The following is a 23,185-nucleotide window of genomic DNA, read 5'->3' as shown; positions in this document are numbered from 1 at the left end:
CGCAGCACTGATACACAGCCCATTAGTGGCAGGCAAGCAGGAGGAATCCAGCCCTCTAAAGAACATTTCCCTGCAGCTCTGTTGACTCCCTCTTCTCATTCTGCATTCTGAGATAGAGCACTCAGCCTTCCCCTGCCTGTCGAGTAGAGTGTTGGTCAGCAAATGTTGCTGTTTCAGTAAAATCTTGATAGCATGCTTATGATTTTAAATGTTTGATTACATGTCATGTGGGAAGGCTAAAGTCTTATGCTTTCACATGTTGACCTTCTTCAGCTTTTTCTCTCTCCCTCACCTCCCCTAAGACAAAGATATACAGGTAACTGCCAAAATAAAGGAAGCACCAACATAGTATCTTAATAGGGCGTTGGGCCACAACGAGCCAGAACAGCTTCGATGCACCTTGGCATAGATTCTACAAGTCTGGAACTCTATTGGAAGAATGTGACACCAAAATAATTTTTTGCACATGACACTAAGCATGATGGGATGTTAATTGCTTAATTAACTCAGGAACCACACCGTGTGGAAGCACCTGTTTTCATTATACTTTAAAGGCCTCATTTGAGTAATGAGACTGTTACCTGTATATGTCAGCTGACAGATGGGTGTAGACACTTGTGCTAATGAGTTGAAACCCCCACCCTGGGCCTATGTGCCCCCTCTCTCTCCCCTGTGTCGAGGCCAGAGCACTGACAGGCCACAGCTGTCACTGTGTCCAAATGACCTGAGCGGCCAGGGCTGATCGGACATGACAGCCCTGTTTCGACCTGCAGCACTTCTTATGGCTGGTTTAGTGATTCATCACTATATTCATTGCATTGACTCGCAGGTTCACTGCAGAAAATGAAAATCTCAAACAATTGCGTTTTCAGCTACATTTCAAGGCATAATGTTTGAATATAAGGCAATCGACAGAAGCTTTATTAAAGTTTCTGAGGACCCTGTGTGCTCCACATTATTCTGAAATACCAAAGTCATACGTCAGCAGCTCCTCAGTGATGTAGAGTTTAGAGGTCGACCGATTAATCGGAATGGCCGATTAATTAGGGCCGATATCAAGTTTTCGTTTTTTACACCTTGATTTAATTAGGCAAGTCAGTTAAGAACACATTCTTATTTTCAATGAAGGCCTAGGAACGGTGGGTTAACTGCCTTGTTCAGGGGCAGAAAAACAGATTTTTACCTTGTCAGCTCGGGGATTTGTTTTTGCAACCTTCTGATTACTAGTCCAACGCGCTAACCACCTTACATTGCACTTCACGAGAAGCCTGCATGGCAGGCTGACTACCTGTTATGCGAGGGCAGCAAGAAGCCAAGGTAAGTTGCTAGGTAGCATTAAACTTATCTTATAAAAAACAATCAATCTTAACATAATCACTAGTTAACTACCAAAGGCTCATATTTCTGTGTGTTATTATGTTATAATTAAGTCTATGATTTGATATTTGATAGAGCAGTCTGACTGTGCGATGGTAGGCAGCAGGCTCGTAAGCATTCATTCAAACAGCACTTTTGTGCGTTGGCCAGCAGCTCTTTGCAATGCTTCAAGCATTGAGCCGTTTATGACTTCAAGCCTATCAACTCCCGAGATTAGGCTGGTGTAACCGATGTGAAATGGCTAGCTAGTTAGCGGGGTGCGCGCTAATAGTGTTTCAATCGGTGACGTCACTCGTTGTGAGACTTGGAGTAGTTGTTCCCCTTGCTCTGCAAGGGCCGCTGCTTTTGTGGAGCGATGGGTAACGATGCTTCGAGGGTGGCTGTTGTCGACGTGTTCCTGGTTCGAGCCCAGGTAGGGGCGAGGAGAGGGACGGAAGCTATACTGTTACACTGGCAATACTAAAGTGCCTATAAGAACATCCAATAGTCAAAGGTATATGAAATACAAATGGTATAGAGAGAAATAGTCCTATAGTAACTACAACCTAAAACTTCTTACGTGGGAATATTGAAGACTCATGTTAAAAGGAACCACCAGCTTTGAAATGTTCTCATGTTCTGAGCAAGGAACTAAAACGTTAGCTTTTTTACATGGCACATATTGCACTTTTACTTTCTTCTCCAACACTTGGTTTTTGCATTATTTAAACCAAATTGAACATGTTTCATTATTTATTTGAGGCTCAATTGATTTTATTGATGTATTATATTAAGGTAAAAGAAAAGTGCTCATTCAGTATTGTTGTAATTGTCATTATTACAAATACATTTAAAAAAATTGTCCGATTAATCGGTATCGGCTTTTTTCTGGGTCCTCCAATAATCGGTATTGGCGTTGAAAAATCATAATCGGCCAACCTCTAGTAGAGTTGTATATGAGGTCATTTCCAGCCTCCTGCAAAATTAGCAGAGGCATATTTACTCCATGTCGCTGACACCATCAGGACTTTGGGCTAGGACCATGCTATGGGGCACACTGCTCAGAAGACTGGAGGAACTATGTCACAAATTCATCTCCATTCATTTTATCCCACCCTCCCTCCCCCCTCACACTTGATTGGCTAGGATCAAAGTTGAGATTAGTGAGTGCCGTGGAGATTAGATACAATTGGATGGAAGATCTAATGGGACATATGATGTCTCTTGGATGGATGGAGCGCTGCGGCTGCATTATGTAGGCCTAGTTAGCTTGTGATTTGACAGTTTAATGGTCTGCAGTAATCCCACATTAATCCTGTTTTAAATACGTAACTCTTTAGTTCAGTTACATGTGGGGAAAAAACAGGAGTTATAGCCGCTGATGCCCTCTTAAGTCTTAGGCTAGATATCACTGAATGACGATGTGCATGTATACACATTTTATTGCATCTTGATAAATGCTGGACTTTATTAATGCTGTTCTAATAAATAGACAAAGGAACCTGTTTGCCAGCAGCACCTATCCTTTTCCCTGATCATTTAAATGGACCAGGTCAGTGTTTGTTTTCTACACTGAGGCAGACAGCTGGATATGGGCCAGTGGGGCACTGAGTTTCTCCCCAGGGTCCTGGCTGATCTCCCGGGCGGTAGGGGAGGTGTGGTGGGGGGAGGTGTGTGTGCTCTGCTTGGCCAGGCTGGGATGCTGCAGCTGCACTGGCGAGGGACTCCGGTACCGTCTGCAGGGATCTAAGCCCTGACGTAATGCAGCAGGAATCCAGTTCCCAGCGGAGCCAAGAGCCCAGTGCAGCCAAGAGTATCATTTGAAACTGCTGCTGCGGTGTGTGGGTCTCTGCGTGCCTGTGCGCTAGCCCACACACCCAGCGCCCCTCTCACATCAGGGGCTCAACATAGGGGCTGTCCCCCCTCCCCACATGCACCCCACTCAACAGGCAAATGGAAGGATTGCTTTCAGCTGTTCCATAAGCTGCAGAGAAAGTGCTGACTTGAATCTGTTCTTGCAGATTTTCAGCTTGGTTTTCAGCACTGAAAGTTGCAGATAAAACTTTACCGATATAATTTGGGTCGAAGGGTATCTTGATCAGTTACTGAGGAAGAAACTCATTAGGGACTTGACTCTTTCCAAATGAACTGACAACATAGTAGTGTTCTCCTCCCACACTACAGGACATGGGCTTCCAAATGAATGCATTTGTAAAACAGGTCATGATGTTTAGGCCTGTGTAAAACCCAGTGAGTGTACGTGTGGACTACTGTTTTGCAGCAGTGTCCTTCATTGATGACGAGAAAGAGCAACTGAGGAAGTTCACCAACTATTCCTACTTCCTGGACAAGAAGGCCTGTGTCCAGGTGTGGCTCAGCCTGTTGGACATCATCCTAGCATACTGCTACAAAGTGCGCACTACAGAGGTAGAGCACAATGTGAGTCAACGACCGACAAGAGATCGTCACATTGCAGTTGGACTTGAATGGCAAATCTCTACATCCTCCACCATGTCAAAGCTTTAACATGGGCTTACACCAATATTCTGAAGGGATCTTGAGAGCTCAATGTTGTCTTAATGTCACTAACCTCTACTACAGTCCTTTGCGGCACAGATGGAGGTAGATGTAAGAGAGTAAAGGTCTACTATGAGAGATTGTCTAGTTAGGAAAACAGAAAGGAAATTCTGCACACTGCTGCTCAAGCTCCAAGGTGATATTTATTTATAATAACTGTCGTGTATTTGGCATCATTAAAGTGAAGACTTATTTTATCAAATCAATTCTCTGTCATTATTATTAAGTGATTCAACTAATCATGTAAATGTAATTAACTAGGAAGTCAGGGCACCAAGGAAAACCTTCAGATTACAAAGTTATAATTTTCCTAAAATAACTTTTCAGATATTTTAATATCTGATCAATTAGTCTTCAAAGTAATGAATTATTTTTTACCTCACGTTAGTCTCATTCCAAATGTCATGTTATCTGCACGAACCCAGCCTTCACTATGAATCATCCATACATCAATTGTCTTAATCATTTATTGACTAGCTAAATAATCACAGAAATGCATAAACAAACAAACAAAGTAGATATGGTTACAAGGAAATAATAGGGGATGTGCTCTAGTGGGCTAAACCAATATGACGCTTGGTAGACAAAGGGACTGAGAAGGGCGCGAAAGACAAAAGACACTACACGGTTGATAATTATAATAATTGAAATGCTAATCCTTTGCACATGAACGCTCACTCATTCAGGAATAATTGCAATCAATATATATATATTTACGCTCAGTGTGTCGTCATGATCTCTGTTGGAATCGTCCGTCTTTCTGTTGGAAAGTTCATCTGAACTTCTCTCTCTCTCCCATGAAGTCTTTCGTTGTTAGAATGGATACTTCAGAGTCCTATTCAGAAATGTTCTTATAGAATAGTTGTTTTGTCGGTCTTGGCATTCAGTCGACATAAATTCTAGCTGCAGACTAGTAATTAGTATCGAAGATTTGCTCTTATTCTGTCTGTATCGATAGTCTCAGAGTTGAACCATTTCCACCAATGTAGCCAATGTTCCACGTGGTTTGGTTAGGAATTCAACAACCAAGGAATGCATGGTTTCTACTCAAACCTTGGCCCTCTCAGTAATCTAGGTATGCTTGGACTGCAGGGGGCTTCTCCAGGTGGGGTTTATATTCGGAACAGCAGAAAAGGGCTGCCCCATGGGGAGTGCCAATGACTTAGTTAAATTTGAAAGGGAATTGGATTCTCTTTTCATTAAACAGTTTAAAATCACATTACATAATTTCACAAATAGTTTAATCTTTACTTATTCATTTTATACAATAATTAGATGCAAATCTCATAACGGAGACTCTTGTATAAACAGAGTTATGGTAATGTGGCTGTATTGTCTCTCATGAGGTCACAAACATTAGACAAAATGGACCAGTCATAGCTGGATTCTCCACCGACCGTTTACACATTCTCCAAAACATTGATATTGTTCAGTTCTCAAGTTCTGTGAGGTAGAAAAAGTTCCTCTAGTTCTACTGTGAACCCTCTCTCTATACTGCATGAGGGAGAGAGTCTCCTCGAGGAATTTACGACTTGAGATAACAGAACCTGGGTATAAGAGGGAGAGCGGGGGAAGCACTCGCTATACCCAAAGAGGGCCACATCATGACATAATGTTTCGTCCCTTAGGTCTTCATCAGGCATCCATATCACAGGTGGGGGTAGAAGGTCCTATATATAGGGGCAGGAGGAAACAGGAGGTAAAAAATGTATAACATAGGTTCACAATATTAACATTCAATGTATCAAAATATATGATGGCGGCTACTTTGAAGAATCTAAAATATATTTTAATTTGTTTAGTACTTTTTTGGTTACAACATGATTCCATATGTGTTATTTCATAGTTTTGATGTCTTCACTATTATTATACGATGTAGAAAATAGTAAAAAAAATAAAGAAGGAAAAACCCTTGAATGAGTAGGTGTGTCCAAACTTTTGACTGGTACTGTACATAATTCGGTCAGACCCAGAGCTGTAATTCTTAGTACTGCTATGAACACATAATTTAGACAGCTACCTGTGAAGTCATCTATGAATGTTCTATTAACATCTGGGGTGTTATGGCTACTCCATAGAGATTCTGCAACAAAGTATACTTTTCCAGAGATCGTGGTCATCTAAAATAAAGTATCTATAATGGACACTGGAGACTGATTGTTTAAGAGTGTGTGAGAGTGTGTTCTTGGTATCATAGCGTCCTCCCATGTTGTAGACCCATGTTGTGTGTTTGACACCTTGATTCTCTGAAGTCTGTGTAGATATTGACCTCTGATCTCTCAAGGTGTTGAATCACCGTGGACCATTGGAAAACTCAGTGGCACTCTGCTGGCTTGAGGTAAGTATTAGGGGGGCAGTCTGTAATTATCATTGATTATACCACAGCATTGTTTAATACTTGTTTCTGATTGGCTATAAGGGCATTCTAGAATGGACATTAAAACCAGATAATGGGACAGTTGGAAAAGATATCGGGACACCTTGCAATAATATGCGCCTACACATGCAGACCGTACCTGCTACAAAGTTACAGAAAGCTAAACCAACAACTGCACAACTGAAATTGGATACATTGTAAACGCACGTCCAACAAGGAAAAACTTAGTTAACTAGCATTGATTTGTTTTTGCAGAGACATAATCGAACGAACGACTGGGTTGTGTCTCTAGCAACCGACAGATGAGAAAGTATGAATTTGCTTATAAAAATGAAAATATCTACAAACTAAAAAGTATTTCAACCTGTAAATTTGTGATTTCATATGGTTTTCTTTGGCAACTGTGGTATAAGTGAGATAAACACCTCTGTTCTGTACATTACCTTGGAAGAATGAACTCTGCAAAGGGATATTCAGAGACTTGTCCCAAAGCCACACCTGCATTGTCTTGGCTATGTACTTAGGGTCGTTGTCCTGTTTGAATGTGAATCTTTGCTCCAGTCTGAGGTCCTGAGCGCTCTGGAACAGGTTTTCATCAAGGATCTCTCTGTACTTTGCTCCGTTCATCTTTGCCTCGATCCTGACTAGTCTCCCAGTCCCTGCCACTGAAAAACATCCCCACAGCATGATGCTGCCACCACCATGCTTCAGCTTAGGGATGGTGCCAGGTTGCCTCCAGATGTGATGCTTGGCATTCAGGCCAAAGAGTTCAATCTTGGCTTCATCAGACCAGAGAATCTTGTTTCTCATGGTCTGAGAGTCTTTAGGTGCCTTTTGGCAAACTCCAAGTGGGCTGTCATGTGCCTTTTACTAAGGAGTGTCTTCCATCTGGCCACTCTACCATAAAGACCTGATTGGTGGAGTGCTGCAGAGATGGTTGTCCTTCTGGAAGGTTCTCCCATCTCCACAGAGGAGCTCTGGAGCTCTGTCAGAGTGACCATCTGGGTTCTTGCTCACCTCCCTGACCAATGCCTTTCTCCCCCGATTGCTCAGTTTGGCCGGCCGCCAGCTCTAGGAAGAGTCTTGGTGGTTCCAAACTTCTTCCATTTAAGAATGATGTAGGCCATTGTGTTCTTGGGGACCTTAAATGCTGCAGAAATGTTTTGGTACCCTTTCCCAGATCTGTGCCTCGAAACAATCCTGCCTTGGAGCTCTACGGACAAATCCTTCGACCTCATAGCTTGTTTTTTGCTCTGACATGCACTGTTAACTGTTGGACCTTATATAGACAGGTGTGTGTGCCTTTTACAAATCATGTCCAATCAATTGAATTTATAATAGGTGCACCCCAATCAAGTTGTAGAAACATCTCAAGGATGATCAATGGAAACAGGATGCACCTGAGCTCCATTTCAAGTCTCATAGAAAATGGTCTACATACAAGTGTCTTAAGAAGCTTAAATTCTTGTTAATCTAACTGCATTGTCCGATTTACAATAGGCTTTACAGCGAAAGCATGCCATGCGATTGTTTGATGGCGCCCCACATCAAAATATTTTTCAACCAGCACAGGCTTCATAAAATCACAAATAGCGATTAAATATTCACTTACTTTTTGAAAATCTTCCTCTGATTTGCAATCCAGCGACAACATGCATGGTCGTTTTTGTTAGATAAAATCCTTTATATCCCAAAAAGACTGTTTAGTTGGCGCCATCGATTTGAGTAATCCACTCGTTCAACGTGCAGAGAAAGGAATCCAAAAAAGCTACCGTTAAACTTTCTTAAAACAAGTCAAAATATGTTTCTATCTAATCCTCAGGTACCCTAAAATGTAATTAAACTATAATATTTAATACGGAAAGAAGTATGTTCAATAGGAAAGTAAAATTAGCAGGTATGTGTCCTCTTTGTCGCGCATGCACAGACTGATTTCCAACTCTGACTCTCAGTAGTAAAACTTCTTCCTCGTTTGGGAAGAAACAAGCCTGAAACCTTGAACAAAGACTGTTGACATCAGGTGGAAGCTGTAGGAATTGCAATCTGGGAGCTGGAATTGCAAATGCCCCATAGCTTTCCATTGTAAGAGCATGGGCACGGTTGGTTTTTCTTTGGATTTTCTCCTACCATATCAATTGTGTTATAGTCTCATACATTGTTTTAACATTTCTACAAACTTCAAAGTGTTTTCTAACCAATGGTACCAATTATATGCATATCCTGGCTTCTGTGCCTGAGTAACAGTCAGTTTACTTTGGGCACGTCAGTCAGACAGGAAGTGGAGAAAAATAGACCCTAGCCTGAAGAATTATGTAAATAAGTTGTATCAATGTTTTTTTTGTTGATACATTTGCTAAAATGTAAAAAAAATCTGTTTTCGGGTTGTCATCATGGGGCATTGTGTGTGGATTGCTGAGTTTACATTTTTTTAAAAATCAATTTTAGAATAAGGCTATAATGTAACAAAATGTGAAATAAGTCAAGGGGTCTGAGTACTTTCCGAAGGCACTGTATATATCCACTGATTGTCATCTCCTACTGGTACACTGGTAGCATTGTTTTAGGAGAAGAAGAGGCGGCCAGGTTAAAGCTATGACGACTGATTGGTTCCTCTTAGACCTGTGTGCATGTGTGGCTTGCGTGCATCAGAGTGTAGGTACAGTGGGAGTATTAGGGTGTGCCCCGGGGCTGTGAACAAGCCCAGGTGTTTTTTCCCAACTGGAAAACAGACGAGTGGGGTGCAAGGTGGCTGTCTTCTCCCTGATCGATGGTGTTTGTGTGAAGGCACCAGAGGACGAAGAAGGACGAGAGTGTGCGGCTCATCTTAAACCTTTCCCTGTGAACCTGACAGTGAGGGCTGGTAATCGGACGCCTGAGAGATAGTAGTTTGGCCATAATGGTGATAATGGAGGAAGTGGTAATCTAATGACATCCTGCAGCTGCCTGAAAGCCCTCGTCAGTAGAGCTGTCTGCCTGGGAGAGACTGACGGGACCCCATCTCTCAGCCGCTCTGTCACTCACTCACTCACTCTCATCCTCATTCTCTCTCTATTCCTCTACTTTACCAAGTCTCTTTTCCCATCTCTCTATTTAAGTATCCCCTCCCTTAGTATCGCTCTCTCTCTCTTCCCGTTTCTCTATGTATTTAACTATCCCCTCCCTTTGTATATCTCTCTTTTCTCCATTTCTCTCAATCTTTCACTGTTTCCCTTTTTTGTCTTTCCCTTTTATTCTTGTCCTCCCTTCCCCTGTCTAACTCTCACCCTTCTCTCTTCCCCCCTCCCTCCATCTGCTAGCTGTTAACCAGCCTCTTAACCAGACAGACAGTGTTGGTGGAGCTGTTAACCCTTTACACTCGTAGCTCTGGCTCTGTGCTTCACAGCGTTGTATGGGTTTTGACTGACAGCCATTCTGAAATTGAGTATCGCACGACAAGAAGTTGCCACAACCCCTCCTGTAGGGTTTTTACAGTTATGAAAGTCCTGGAAAAGTAATGGAATTTTAACATTTGTGTTTTCCAGGCCTGGAAAAGTTTTGGGAAATGATATAGTCTGAAAAGTAATAGAAATTAATGTAATAATTTCTGTTAATGTAATTTCTTTAGGCACAGTTTTTAAATATTTGATCAATCAAATACAAATCTACATATCAGCCAGGATTGGAATGACACTTTAGCACGTCTGTGTTTGCGCGCATCACCTGCATGTGTGCAAGACAGCTGTTGCTCAAGGAGAGACAGTCAGACATTGCAGCAGCAGGTATGCTTAGCCTATAAAATATGATCGAGAAGAGACTAACTAGGTAGCCAGTTCAAAACATAAACTGAGTATAGGAAAGATTAGGAACACCTTCCCTAATATTGAGTTGAACTCCCTTTTGCCCTCAGAACAGCCTGAATTCATTGAGGAATGGTCTCTACAAGGTGGCAAGTGTTCAAGAGGGTACTGGTTCATGTTGACACCAATGCTTCCCACAATTGTGTTGGCTGGATGTCCTATGGGTAGTGGACCGTTCTTGATACACATGGGAAACTGTTGAGCATGAAAAACCCAACAGCGTTGCTGTTCTTGACACAAACCAGTGCACCTGGCACCTACTACCATACCTTGTTCAAAGACACTTAAAACTTTTGTCTTGCCCATTCACACTCTGAATGACACAAAATCACAATGTCTCCATTGTCTCAAGGCTTAAAAATATTTATAATTATTTAACCTTTCCCCCCCTTCAATTACACTGATTTGAAGTGAATTTAACAAGTGACATCAATAAGGAATCATAGACTGACCAGGTGAATCCAGGTGAAAGCTATCACCTTAAGAGCAGGTGTTCTTAATGTTTTGTGTACTCTGTGTATCTTGTACCCTCTAGTAACTGTTATAGGCCTGACCCCATTTAGTCGACTGGTTGATTGTTTGGTTGGTTGTTAGGCTGTTAGGCTGTTGGTCGACCAAGAGTTTTTGATCCAGCAGTGGCAAATATATAATTTAAAAATAGGTTATGGCACATGAGACACGTCTGATTCATGCCTGTCTGAGTAGACTAATCCATTGCGGAGACCGTGAAGATGGCACACCAGTATCGCCAGTAGCAAGGACATTTATCGTTAATTACCATAATTTATCATCTACAATGTTTGTTTGGTTACGGTGATTTCTGTTAATGTATTCAATATATTATTATTATTACAGTCTTACTGTTCTCGTTGTACGAGTGAACACGTTTTGCAGAGCGCACAACCTAGCCTGTACTTGTGAGAAGTTTTGGTTAATTTCATTCCATTTAGGAGTTGTCAATTTATTCATTATCGTTTGTTTAGAGCGCTCCTGTCAATCTTGCGCAAATGTAGGCTTATAAATGTGGCCATCTGTGGATCTGGTACTTTTCTGATTGTCTTAACTCTCCATCACTGTGTAACCTCTGAAAGTAGTTTTGCGTTCGCCTCAAACAGCAAGTAAACTAAATCTGTTTTTACATCCATTTAGAATGATAATAGTCCACTAAACAGGGAAGGGGGGAAAAGGTCATGCTCTGATCTGGTGGAAACGTCATAAAAAAGGCCTGTCTGATCACTTCTTATCCCTTGCGCAAATAGCTTACAGCTGTGTCTGTCTGTCAGGAGCTCACTGGCACAGGAAACTCTGAGGGCCCAGAATATTTTAGACAATGTTGCAAGTTTGCTACCACAAGCTTCATCCAGACTAAGTCAATAGTTGATACAATGTTTCAAGTTCTTTGCAGACAGGCCATGCGTAGCCTATGTGATTTATATGATATTTATTTTAATCAATACATTTTCTGCTGGCGGGTTGCAAGGTTTTTATTTGTTGCCGCTATGTAGGCTATTTTTACATTTTGCCAAAGGCAATAGAAGTTACTTTTAGATTTGTAACATTTTCATTTCGATAGAATTTTGATTAACCACATGACATTGATTTTGTAGATATGATGACTTCATTATACATGAAATTAATCTGTTCCACGAAAATGTGCATATGAAAATAGAAGAATTTGTACGATAACTTGACACTCCAAATGGAAAAGATTGCAGACCATTGGTGTAGCCTATTTCCGTCAACTTCATGACTCTTTTCTATGCTCAACAAAATTACTATCTGTTTCTCTGAATTACCTTGTGAAAGCTTAACACTGTAAAGTCATATGTTATTACTTAGCTAGTCATGCTGGCAATAGAACAAGCTTTAAAATCATGCCCACTTGACCCAGATTGCGATTTATAATGGACCGTTTTTGGATTGTGTTAACAACAACAGTAATCTTGTGATGGCGGGGATGCAGGGTTGTGTTCCAAACTAAGCAACTAAAAGTGTGCTTGTTCTAGTTCCTCAACGGCACAGCTAGGAGAGCTCAAAAAAGTACTTTATAGTTGAAGATTTCTTTGAGTCATCAAAGTACATTGGAATTGCTTAGGAACTGTGCACACTTTGAAGAGGTATGTGGCAACTTGTAGACACCAGTTAGACCTCTCACTTAAACGTTGTAATTTTTGTTATCTTATGTTGCACCTACTCCACATTCTTCAGGAATAGTCTTATCGTGTTACTGAATGTATCCAGAGTATTTTCAGATTTTGTTATCAACAAATACGGCAAATTACAATAAATGTAAAATGCACATAAAATCAAGTGTTATCTTTTGGATTCAATCTGTGGCAGGTGAACTGTTGTGTCCTCACAATTTCCCCATTATCTCCAAACTGTTCTCTTTCGATTGCTACCATGGTTATGCATTTCATATTTCTTCTGTAAGAAACATTTCAGTTGATCCCTGTCCATATAGGCCAATTCCTATGAGCATAAAGGGTTAACCAACCTCCTAACCATTCAGACAGGGTTGGCGTAGCTGTTAACAAGCCTCGTAACCATTCATACAGGGTTGGTGGTTGGTGTGCAGCTGAGTCTTATTTACAGCCAGGCTGCTAAACAGCCCCAAGGGAGAGGGGATGAGCCCTGATGACATGCAAGGAGACAGTCTCTCTCTCTGAGCGCAGTCTTAACAAGCCAGAGAGGATGAATAAAAAAGGAAAGCAGAGGGTTCTCTCTCAGCTCTTTTGTCCACCGATTCAGAAAAAGCCTTGAGCTGAAAAAGTGATTAAGGACCACCAACAATTAAAGGCTGCGGCTGCAGAAGGTGTTTAAGAGTTCCTTGCCTATTTCCCCCTCTATAAAAGGGAAGTCGTTAGTTTACCAAAGACTGCAATTAGGAGTGGGCAAGCCTGCTTAGTGCTAGAGGGAAGGAGGAAAGCAAGAGGCTGCTGAGCCAAACTTTTTTAAGATGAAGTCCCTTTTTGAATGTCTAGTGTCTGGCCATGATGAAAATGCAGCATGTCTTTTTTGTTTGTTTTATTTCAGACGTACAGCTCATTGCAGAAGGTCCTGGTGGCCTTCGGGAGGAGGGTGTTGTTACCTGCTTTACAGGCACTTTGCCCTGGTCTCTGCAGCCATGCAGGATGCAGCTCGGATCTTCCAGTCAGGTGAGTCTAGACTAGATGATGCCCTCTGTGAACACTCACCCCTGTCCTGAGGCTGCCGGGCACCTCCACACCTTAGTGGCCCGTTTGTCCACGCTGGTTAGAGGAGTATTGGCGGCCTCAGTGTTGTGCCCAAATAATAAAGCCCTCAATATGGCCTCGTCTACCCCCAATTAATGTGACAGCATAGTTATGCTTCATTTGAAAGCATTGCTTTAGTACTACTCTCTTTACTCTGACCAATGTTTTTGATGGGAAATTGTAATTTAATGCATTTCTGTCGGAAGGCAAATCCTGCCTGGTAGCTGTGGGCTGCAGCTTGTCTGTTCAATGCTTTGAAGACTGACAGAAAGACTGCTTTACAGCCAACATGCACCCAAATTCATACATCACCATAGCACCACAAGCAGAGCAGCCCGCAAACAAGCAGAATATTTACTGCTCAAAACAATGCACTGAATAAAGTATCTAGAGAAAGGCCTCTCATTCGTGCTACAGTATAGCATATGTGTAAAAGAAACCTCTCCAACAGAGTTGTCTGTCTGATTCAACTTCTCCAAGCAGGAAGTGTGTTTCTGTTCCATACGGACTCAAACTGTTGACTTTGATATCGCCCAGCACAAAGTAATCTTTAAATCAAAGCCCCGCAGGTAGGTAGATGAAGGCTCTGCCGTGTCAACACATTTAGGATGTCTGTGGGGTGAGATTATCCAGTTTGTGATGATTTGAACGCTCGTCAATGTCTGCAAATTAAAGGTTATTTTAAACTCCAGATTAGCATTTTTCCGCGCCTCATTAGGTAAGGAGATGAGTTGATCAGATGACTGGGAGAATCCCACTTAGTCACTGTGAAGGAAGCCTCCTTGTACTAGACTACACTATCTACCTTAATTCTCTAGAAACGAACACACAACTTTGCCTGTTATAATGGACCGTTTCACTCTCTCCTGACGCTGGACATTAGTTAATAAACAGTCACATACCCAGTTGTTTCTGTGCTGGAAATGCAACCAAGCCTAACTGATGATATTAGTCTCAGCAGGCCAACAACAGCAAATACGTCTCTTCATTTGAATGAGTTTCCCTCTGCAAGTTCAACAACTTTTTGTTCAGGCTTGTAATTGTCTTTATTTCCGTGCAGCAGCATCAGATCGAGTGAGAGAGTGAGTGTGGGTAATAGGGCTCTCGTTAATGAACTGTAAAGCTACAGTAATGCAGCCTGGCTGGTGTACGTCTGAGAGGGCACCACACGTTTCCTCCCAGCATTACTGCGCACAGCTAATTCATTTGTCAGGATAAGGCAAATGAAAATGCGTGCTCTAATTTGAGGCACTTAATTTAAACGGCCGTGAAAGCAAACTTTGGTAGATATTAGGAAAACAAACTCATTAATGTCTTGGGGGAGCGGCAGGTTAAGACCTTGAAAGAAATGTTATCCTGGGGGTAAATATTTGAACTGCCCTTTGCCAGGGCAGACTGGGATAAAAATTCAACCCTGGCATTTCAGCCACACTGCGCGCGGTGTCTGTCTGTCTCACTATGTCTGTCTCTCTACTTTTCCTTGTTCTCCTCTGTTGGTACTCTGTCTGTGTTAGTCACTCTGTCTGTCACTCCTAAGTGTTAAATGCTATTATATATATAGCCAATATATTGAGGAACTGGCAGTACATCAAATCCACTACACTCACCTCTGAGCTGTCTCTGCTAAGCCTAGCATCCATTCTCACAGACCAGGGGATCACATTACCTCTGCTGGGCCCAGCAACATCCTAGTTGTGAATGAAGAAAGATGACTCGATAAATGCCTAAAAGATGATCATTGGCTCATAATACCTTATGAAAGCCTAACTACTTATATTGCAAATATAAGTGCCTGGCTATCATACATGTCCCCCCCCATCCTAACGGTTAATTATTATTACAAATGTGTGTGTGTGTGTGTCTCTCACTCAGTCTCTGTTGTTTCCCTATGTCCACTATACTTGACGGCTGCAGCAGCAGCAGCTGTCTGTGCTGCTGTGCCTATCATCACTGGGACCAGAAGACCAGGGGACCACACTGCCTGTGCTGGGCCTAGCAACCCCCTACCAGCCAGTTGATTGATATTTTGGCTCAGTAATATATATTACAAACCGTTTGCTCACCATTTATTAATCATTACTCCACATTTGCAAATGTTAGTAAGCTAGTTATTCACACTCTTATTTCCTTAAACATCCTGTGTTTGCTTCTGTGAGAAATTACACTGGTCACTCAAAGCATTTATAAAGTATTTATAAAATATAAATAGCACTGTTACGGTTTTCTAGGTGTGAAGGAGAGTCGGACCAAAATGCGGCGTTTAGATTGCGATCCATGTTTAATAAAATGAAGCAACACGAATCCAAATACAAACACTACAAAAAACAATAAACGTAACGAAAACCGAAACAGCCTATACTGGTGTAAATAAACACAGAACAAGGACATAAGGACATCAGGACAATCACCCACGAAACACTCAAAGAATATGGCTGCCTAAATATGGTTCCCAATCAGAGACAACGATAAACACCTGCCTCTGATTGAGAACCACTTCAGACAGCCATAGACTTATCTAGAACACCCCACTAAGCTACAATCCCAATACAAAACACACCACATACAAAAACCCATGCCACACCCTGGCCTGACCAAATAAATGAAGAAAACACAGAATACTTAGACCAGGGCGTGACAAGCACTCACTTTAGATTAGGGACTGCAAAAAGACCTTATGAATGATTAGTAAATGGTTTATTAATGTGAGAGTAATGATTACTAAATGGTGAACATACAATTTATAAATGCCTTATGGTTTATTATGGATTCTTAAAGTGTTACCCATCCTAGTTGTAAAAGAATAAACACATATATTTGACAAAGAACAAAATCTCGGAATAAATGCCTCGTAGATGACCACTGAGGTAATATAATACCTTAGAACAGCCTAACTACATATTTCAAATTAGTGCATGTCAAGTGTTCCCTCCTGCTCACTTAGTGTTTCAATATTAGGCTACATAATTCCATAGAAGAAAACAGAGAGAGAGAAGGAGAAAGAGAGACGGACAGTTCCTTAATGGTTTGACTGTATAATTGACTACATTAAGGAACATTCAGTCGCCCTCTCCTTCACTCGCTCTGTTTTCTTCTATTGAATTTAGTATACAACCTTCTGTGTTTGTCAAAGAATGAAGCCGGGACTAGTTTACGTGAATGGATTTCCAGCTTTGTGCCTCGTTTGACAGTTCTGCACGTGAATGCATATCTTTCTGCCAAGAAGTGACGGACCTTTCAGCGAATCAAATAAGTGGGAGATAGGCGGAACTTTCCAGCCTTCAGTTTAGTGGCTATGTAATGTTATCCCACACCAAGATCACTTGTTACTACAGCTCATAAACCCTGAAGAGACTGAGATTCAGAAGCGATTAAACACAGACAGTCCCCGAAATGACTATTATTGTAATACATGTGTTAAGTAAAAAATGTTTGTGTTTAGTAAAAAGCACTGTATAAATGTCTAGTAGATGGCTATTGCCTTACCTACTGTATGTGTTACAAAAGCCAATCTCACTACTTGTTAGGCTATATTGCAAGTAGCCTAGTGTCTAAATGTTCCCCCGAATCCCCCTTCCCTAATTAGCCTATATTTCATACAACATACAACTATCTGTGTCAGTGTGCGTTAGTGAGTGTGTCCGTCTGTTTTCTTCCTACCTCGACTGCACCACAGCAGCTGATCTGTCATGTCTCACAGACAAAGTAAAGGTTCATTTCACACATCAAGCCTTTTTTGGTCTCTGTTTCTGTTTTGACTGAATGATGCGCATTTAAATTGTAATGTGAATTTGCGCCACCTCAGCTCAGCCAATCAGAAAACCGGGCCGACCCATCTTGGGAGTGGGGCCAACCGTTGCCCACTAGCCAACCAAATGCTCAATATACACTGAGTCTACAAAACATTAAGGATCCCCACACCCTTCTTTTGCTGCCAGAACAGCCTCAATTCGTCAGGGTATGGACTCTACAAGGTGTAGAAAGCATTCCACAGGGATGCTGGCAAATGTTGACTCCAATGCTTCCCATAGTTGTGTCAAGTTGGCTGGATGTCCTTTGGGTGGTGGACTATTCTTGATACACACGGTAAACTGTTGCATGAAAAACCCAGTCGCGTTGCAGTTCTTGACACAACCGGTGAGCCTTGCACCTACTACCATACCCAGCTCAAAGGCACTTAAATCTGTTGTCTTGCCCATTCACCCTCTGAATGGCACACATACACAATCCAGGTCTCAATTGTCTCAAGGCTTAAAAATCCTCCTCCCCTACCCTACACTCCCATTCATCTACACTGATTGAAGTGGATTTAACAAGTGACATCAATAAGGGACCATAAGTTTCACCTGGATTTACCTGGTCAGTCTAGGTCATGGAAAGCACAGATGTTCTTAATGTTTTGTACGCTCAGTGTAGATGATTATGACAACAGAGAAAAGGTGCAAAGGTCATAGAAAAAACATGGCCATGGGCTGCCGGCTGTGTCCATTATTTTTGTATTTATATATTGTTTTGGTCAGTTTCGACCACCCAACCCAAATAACAAATAAAAGATGGTCCTTCTGGCAGCACGGACGCTTATTCTCAAGGAACTCATCCAGTTGCCTGCTAAGTGGCTGCAACCAAAGGGCCGCCAAACAGGGAGAGCTGGGTAGTGAGGGTTTAGCACGACTGTTGTCGTGTAGCTGACCGAAGGACCCACTGGAGTTGACCGTCGCGCTAGCCTATACTGAGCTGGAAATGTTCCGTAATTGCTGTTCCTCGTGTAGCTAAACTCACATTTCTCTGTCATGTTTTTAATTGAGCCTTTTCCCTTGGCTTTTTAACATTTAGCTGAAATTTAGCAGTCACTCTACTTCAATATGGCAAAGGTTGGAGTCTCCACTGAAGGATGAGCTCATATAGTAGGCTATGTATGCTGTTGTAGAAGTGCACACGACCCTACTAGTAGTTGAAACCATAACAAAGTCTGCAGTTATCTTATACAGTATGTGCAGCTGTGTGTTGCCTATGTTCTCTTGTCACTTTGCCATGATGGATGTTAGGGGGCAGTGCCCCTGTGGCAGCTGTGTTGCTGTGCCCATGCACCTCCCTCCCGGGCCTGCCTGCCGGCCTACCTGTCTGACCCGCTCCAGGGCTCAACCACTGGGCTCGCCACCAACATGATCAACTGGCTGAACTTGTCATCAGAGTGTAAAACAGACGAGTGCAGGATTCATTGTGTCGCATGGCTCTCTCCCTCCCAGGCTGTCTCCCTCCCAGGCTAGCTCTTCAGGCTGGAGAGAAAACTTTGAGTTTTGGAGCAGGGAGAGTAGAGCTGTGTCTCTGTACTCTGCGTCCTGGAGTTGGAAGTTGAGCTCTCTCTCTCTGCTCCCTCTGTAAGACAGCTCATAATCTAAATGAAAACTAAAATGTTTGTAAGGTTTTCCTCAGAGTGAGTGTTCTGTTTGTTTTGAAAAGAACAGAATGTATCTGGTTACTGTGAGTCAATCCTGGAGGTGGATGCTGGACAGGAGGATTGTATCTAGACTTCAGTGCTCTGGGTTCTATGCCTGGGTTGAGAAAGGGGTTTTGTGGCAGCAAATGTAAAGGATCTAACTTGGCTCCCTCCAGGTGTGTGTCTTTTTGTAATGGTACACTTTGAGGGAAATCAGGCCAAATAAATGAGTTCCTAAACTGTTATGAAATGAACCGTTTGGATTACCACTTGAGTTGTCTTTCTGGACTAGATATAGTGGACCTGAAAGTGGATTAATTGCTCACTCTGTCATAAGTTGTCTGCAATGGTATGAACTTACAATGCTCCCATGATCTCCCGTAGCCTGTTTAGCCTATAATTTGAAGAAAGGATGTATGGGACAATGAGACTTTAAGCCTTTAGGAACCACAGTCTCTGCCAGCAACTGCCCTATTGTGTAATAATATACAGTAGCAGTCAAAAGTTTGGACACACCTACTCATTCAAGGGTTTTTCCTTATTTTTACTATTTTCTATTTTGTAGCATAATAGTGAAGACATCAACAGAATAAAATAACACATATGGAATCATGTAGTAACCAAAAAAGTTTTAAAAATAAGAATAAATGTGTCATTCTTCAAAGTAGCTACCCTTTGCCTTGATGACAGCTTTGCACACTCTTGGCATTCTCTCAACCAGCTTCACCTGGACTGCTTTTCCAACAGTCTTGAAGGAGTTCCCACATATTCTGAGCACTTGTTGGCTTCTTTTCCTTGGTCCAACTCATCCCAAACTATCTCAATTGGGTTGTGGTCGGGAAGCCAGGTCAACTGATGCAGCACTCCATCACTCTCCTTCTTGGGCAAATAGCCCTTACACAGCCTGGAGGTGAGTTGGGTCATTGTCCTGTTGAAAAACAAATTATAGTTCCATTAAGTGCAAACCAGATGGAACCAGCTGGTTAAGTGTGCCTTGAATTCAAGTGTGCCTTGAATTCTAAATAAATTACAGACAGTGTCACCAGCAAAGCACCATCACACCTTCTCCTCCATGCTTCACTGTGGAAACCACACATGCAGAGATTATCCGAGATTAACCCTACTAATGCTTGTGTACTAAAATATCCTTCTTTAAACCTAGGCATTGGGATTGAGATAGCTTATATGAGTTAGTTAAAGAAACTAAGTAACAAATATAATTAAGATGTCCTATCTACAGAATATGCTTATATGATTGAACCGTTAACTCTTTGTTATTAGAATGTCTCCTTTTGGACTCTGGTGTTGGCAGCTGCACTTCCTCCCTCAAATGGGCCTCAGTAACCTTGGGTCCAGAGAGGGGAGAAGTCAGTCTTATCTATCACATGTCCCTGTTGCTATACAGAATATCAGCAAGGAGTATGGAAAAGGAGGTCAGAAGGAAACATTGTTTCCGTATGTGAAATGTGTGTCTTTATTGCAAACCATGTGAAGGGATGTCGTAAGTAATGGGGAACCAATCACTTGTATCCTCAGTGGCTGTGTGTCAGTCACCTCCTAGGGGGAGCCGGTTTCCACTATGAACTAGGGGAGAGAACAAAGTAACAACAAATGAATTTCCACCACACTCATCAGACCAAAGGACGGATTTCCACAGCAATTCAACCAAGAAGGCCTGATTCACACAGTCTCCCCTGAACAGTTGATGTTAAGATGTGTCTGTTACTTGAACTCTGAAGCATTTATTTGAGGTGCAGTTAACTAACGTATCCTCTGCAGCAGAGACAACTCTGGGTCTTCCTTTCCTGTCGCCGTCATCATGAGAGACAGTTTCATCATAGCACTTGATGGTTCTTGTGACTGCACTTAAAGAAACTTTCAAGGTTCTTGATGATGGACTGTTGTTTCTCTTTGCTTATTTGAGCTGTTCTTGCCATAATATGGATTTGGTCTTTAGCCCTATTTGGTTATCTTCTGTATACCACCCATACCTTGTCACAACACAACTGATTGGCTCAAACTCATCAAGAAAAATAAATTCCATAAATGCACTTTTAAAAAGGCACACCTGTTAATTTAAATGAATTCCATGTGACTACCTCATGAAGCAGGTTGAGAGGATGTCAAGATTGTGCAAAGCTGTCATCAAGGCAAAGGGTGGCTACTTTGAAGAATCTCAAATTTAAAATATATTTTACATTTGTTTAATCATTTTTTGTTTACTACATGATTCCATATGTGTTCTTTCATAGTTTTGATGTCTTCACTGTTATCCTTCAATGTAGAAAATAGTCAAAACAAACAAAAACCTATATATGTGTATATATATGTGTGTGTGTATGTATATATATATATTACCATTCCTCACACGGCCATCGATTAACACTGTTTTTCTACTCTTGCGTCCTGAAGTGCCTGTTGGATATTCACAAAGTCTTCCAGGAGAATGAGCCGGCCTACCTACTGAATGACCTCTACATCACAGACTACTGTGTCTTGATTCAGAGGGTCAAGTAAGTCCACCCCCCCTCCCTCAGCAAGAAAATGACCTCCCAGGGTCAATGCGGATTAGACAAGTCATTTGTCACAGCCCGGCCACTTGACAGACAGAGCTATTGTGAGATGCAATCTACCTGTATCCCTGTTCCTGTGTCAAAGGTGCTGTTGGCGAGTGTGTGGTCTGTACAGTCTCCCTCCGTGCTGCAGTGGAGTCTCAGTAGATCATACTGAGGCCTCTCTCAGTGACAGTACTAGGATGAGAAGAAGCAGATTGACAGTGCACTGTGTAGTACAATATCTGTGCTTGTATGTTAACTCAATAAATATCTTTGTAGTTTCTTCCTTAATTGATGTGGAATGCACGGCTCTCTCCTCACCCTTGTACATATTTTGCAATTACTTACACGTTGAGAATGTGAGCTTGCAAGCACACAGTTCCATAATGAGCTCTGTTTTACTCTTGGCGGGGGGTTAGCCAAGTGGTGTGCTCGTCTGTAAAATAACAGTGAAATGTGCTCCTGACGTTGTAGGCCCCTCGTCCAGATGCAGACAGCCGGGAGTTTACTGGAGCTTTCTCTGGTTAGAACTTTGCCAACGAATTCCCATTCTCTCTGGAAAAGAAAACACCTTGACGGCCAATTAATAGTAAATCAATGGTGGAGATCAGAGTTGGAGTCCGTTTCGATCTGTCTGTTACACTGCAGCAGACAGGGAAAAGAGAGTACAGAGAGTTTTGGTCCTGAGCTCTCTCACACTCTCTCTCTCTCTCTCTCTCTCTCTGCATATGCTTGGAGCAGCAGCAGAGCAGTACTGTCAAACCACTGGAAAACTCAATCAGTCTCACCTCAGTCAGAGTCAAGGAGATGAAACGACAGAAAGGCATCCGAGTTTGAGTGCTTTCCCGTCTGCCTCCCTCTCCCCCGCTGTGTATCGGCGCTAAATGTCAGCTTGACCTAACAACACGCTGCCTTCCACTGGTTGCAACCCCGCATCGATCATTAAATGGATTAGTCCTGGTGCTTGCCGCATTGACCTGTGATTGAATTGTTACATTTCCCTTTTCCTGTAAAATTTTCAGGTAATTAACAAAGCAAAGCTTTTTTGTCTTTCTGCCCTGAGAACTGGCTCATTTCAGCTGTGGTGTCAGCAGAGACCGACACAGTGAGAGTAGACAGCCAGAGAGCGGCTGAGTCCAGACAGAGGTACTAACCCTCCTGTTGTAGCAGTTGCCCCAGGGCACCTGGCTCGAAAACCTCCAGAGCCCAGGCGTTCCATTCCGTTGTCTTGCTGCCAATCAATTCCCAAGTAGACATTTCATAACTGTTGTACATTATTGTGCCTCAGACTGCATTTCATTCCTTTCTGAATGTGGAATAAAATAGCGCAGTCCACTTGCCATGCAAAGCAGCAGCGAGAGGAGAGCTGTCTGTTCTTAAGGCAGGCCTCAAGCAGCAACCAGCTGTGGTTTGCATGCCATAGACAGCGCTCTGTTATCACATATGGTTAGTTGTGACAGCCCTTTGATGACAGATTGTATAAGCATTGTTCTACTCCTCACGGTTAGATATTCCCCCGTGAAGGATTTGTCATTCCTACTAAGTGAGTTGTCTTTCTTTCTCTGTGATTCCGGTGGTAAGATGAGACGAGCTGTAATCCCCTGTATCTTGTCAGTCCTTCCCATAGTCGACTCCCAGACACGATCAGCTGTTCGTGATGGACATAGTGATTAATGAATGCGTTGCTCAGTGGGTTGACTTATAGTGTCTGTCTCTCTGGGCTGTCCCACATGCGTTCATGCTCTTAAAGTCCCTCCGACAGCAGAGACATCGGCCTCAAATTTACAGTATCATAAAAACTTGTGATTTAGACC

At 42.2% G+C, this 23,185-nt stretch overlaps 1 pseudogene; it reads left to right on the top strand.

Moving 5' to 3' along the window:
• Nucleotides 1-23,185, top strand: part of LOC135529793 (protein SHQ1 homolog) — a 46,081-nt pseudogene that overhangs the window by 7,994 nt on the left and 14,902 nt on the right.

The sequence above is a fragment of the Oncorhynchus masou genome, chromosome 5 (genome assembly GCF_036934945.1).
Source record: "Oncorhynchus masou masou isolate Uvic2021 chromosome 5, UVic_Omas_1.1, whole genome shotgun sequence".
NCBI lineage: Eukaryota > Metazoa > Chordata > Actinopteri > Salmoniformes > Salmonidae > Oncorhynchus > Oncorhynchus masou.
This window is presented reverse-complemented; position numbering and strand designations above follow the sequence as displayed.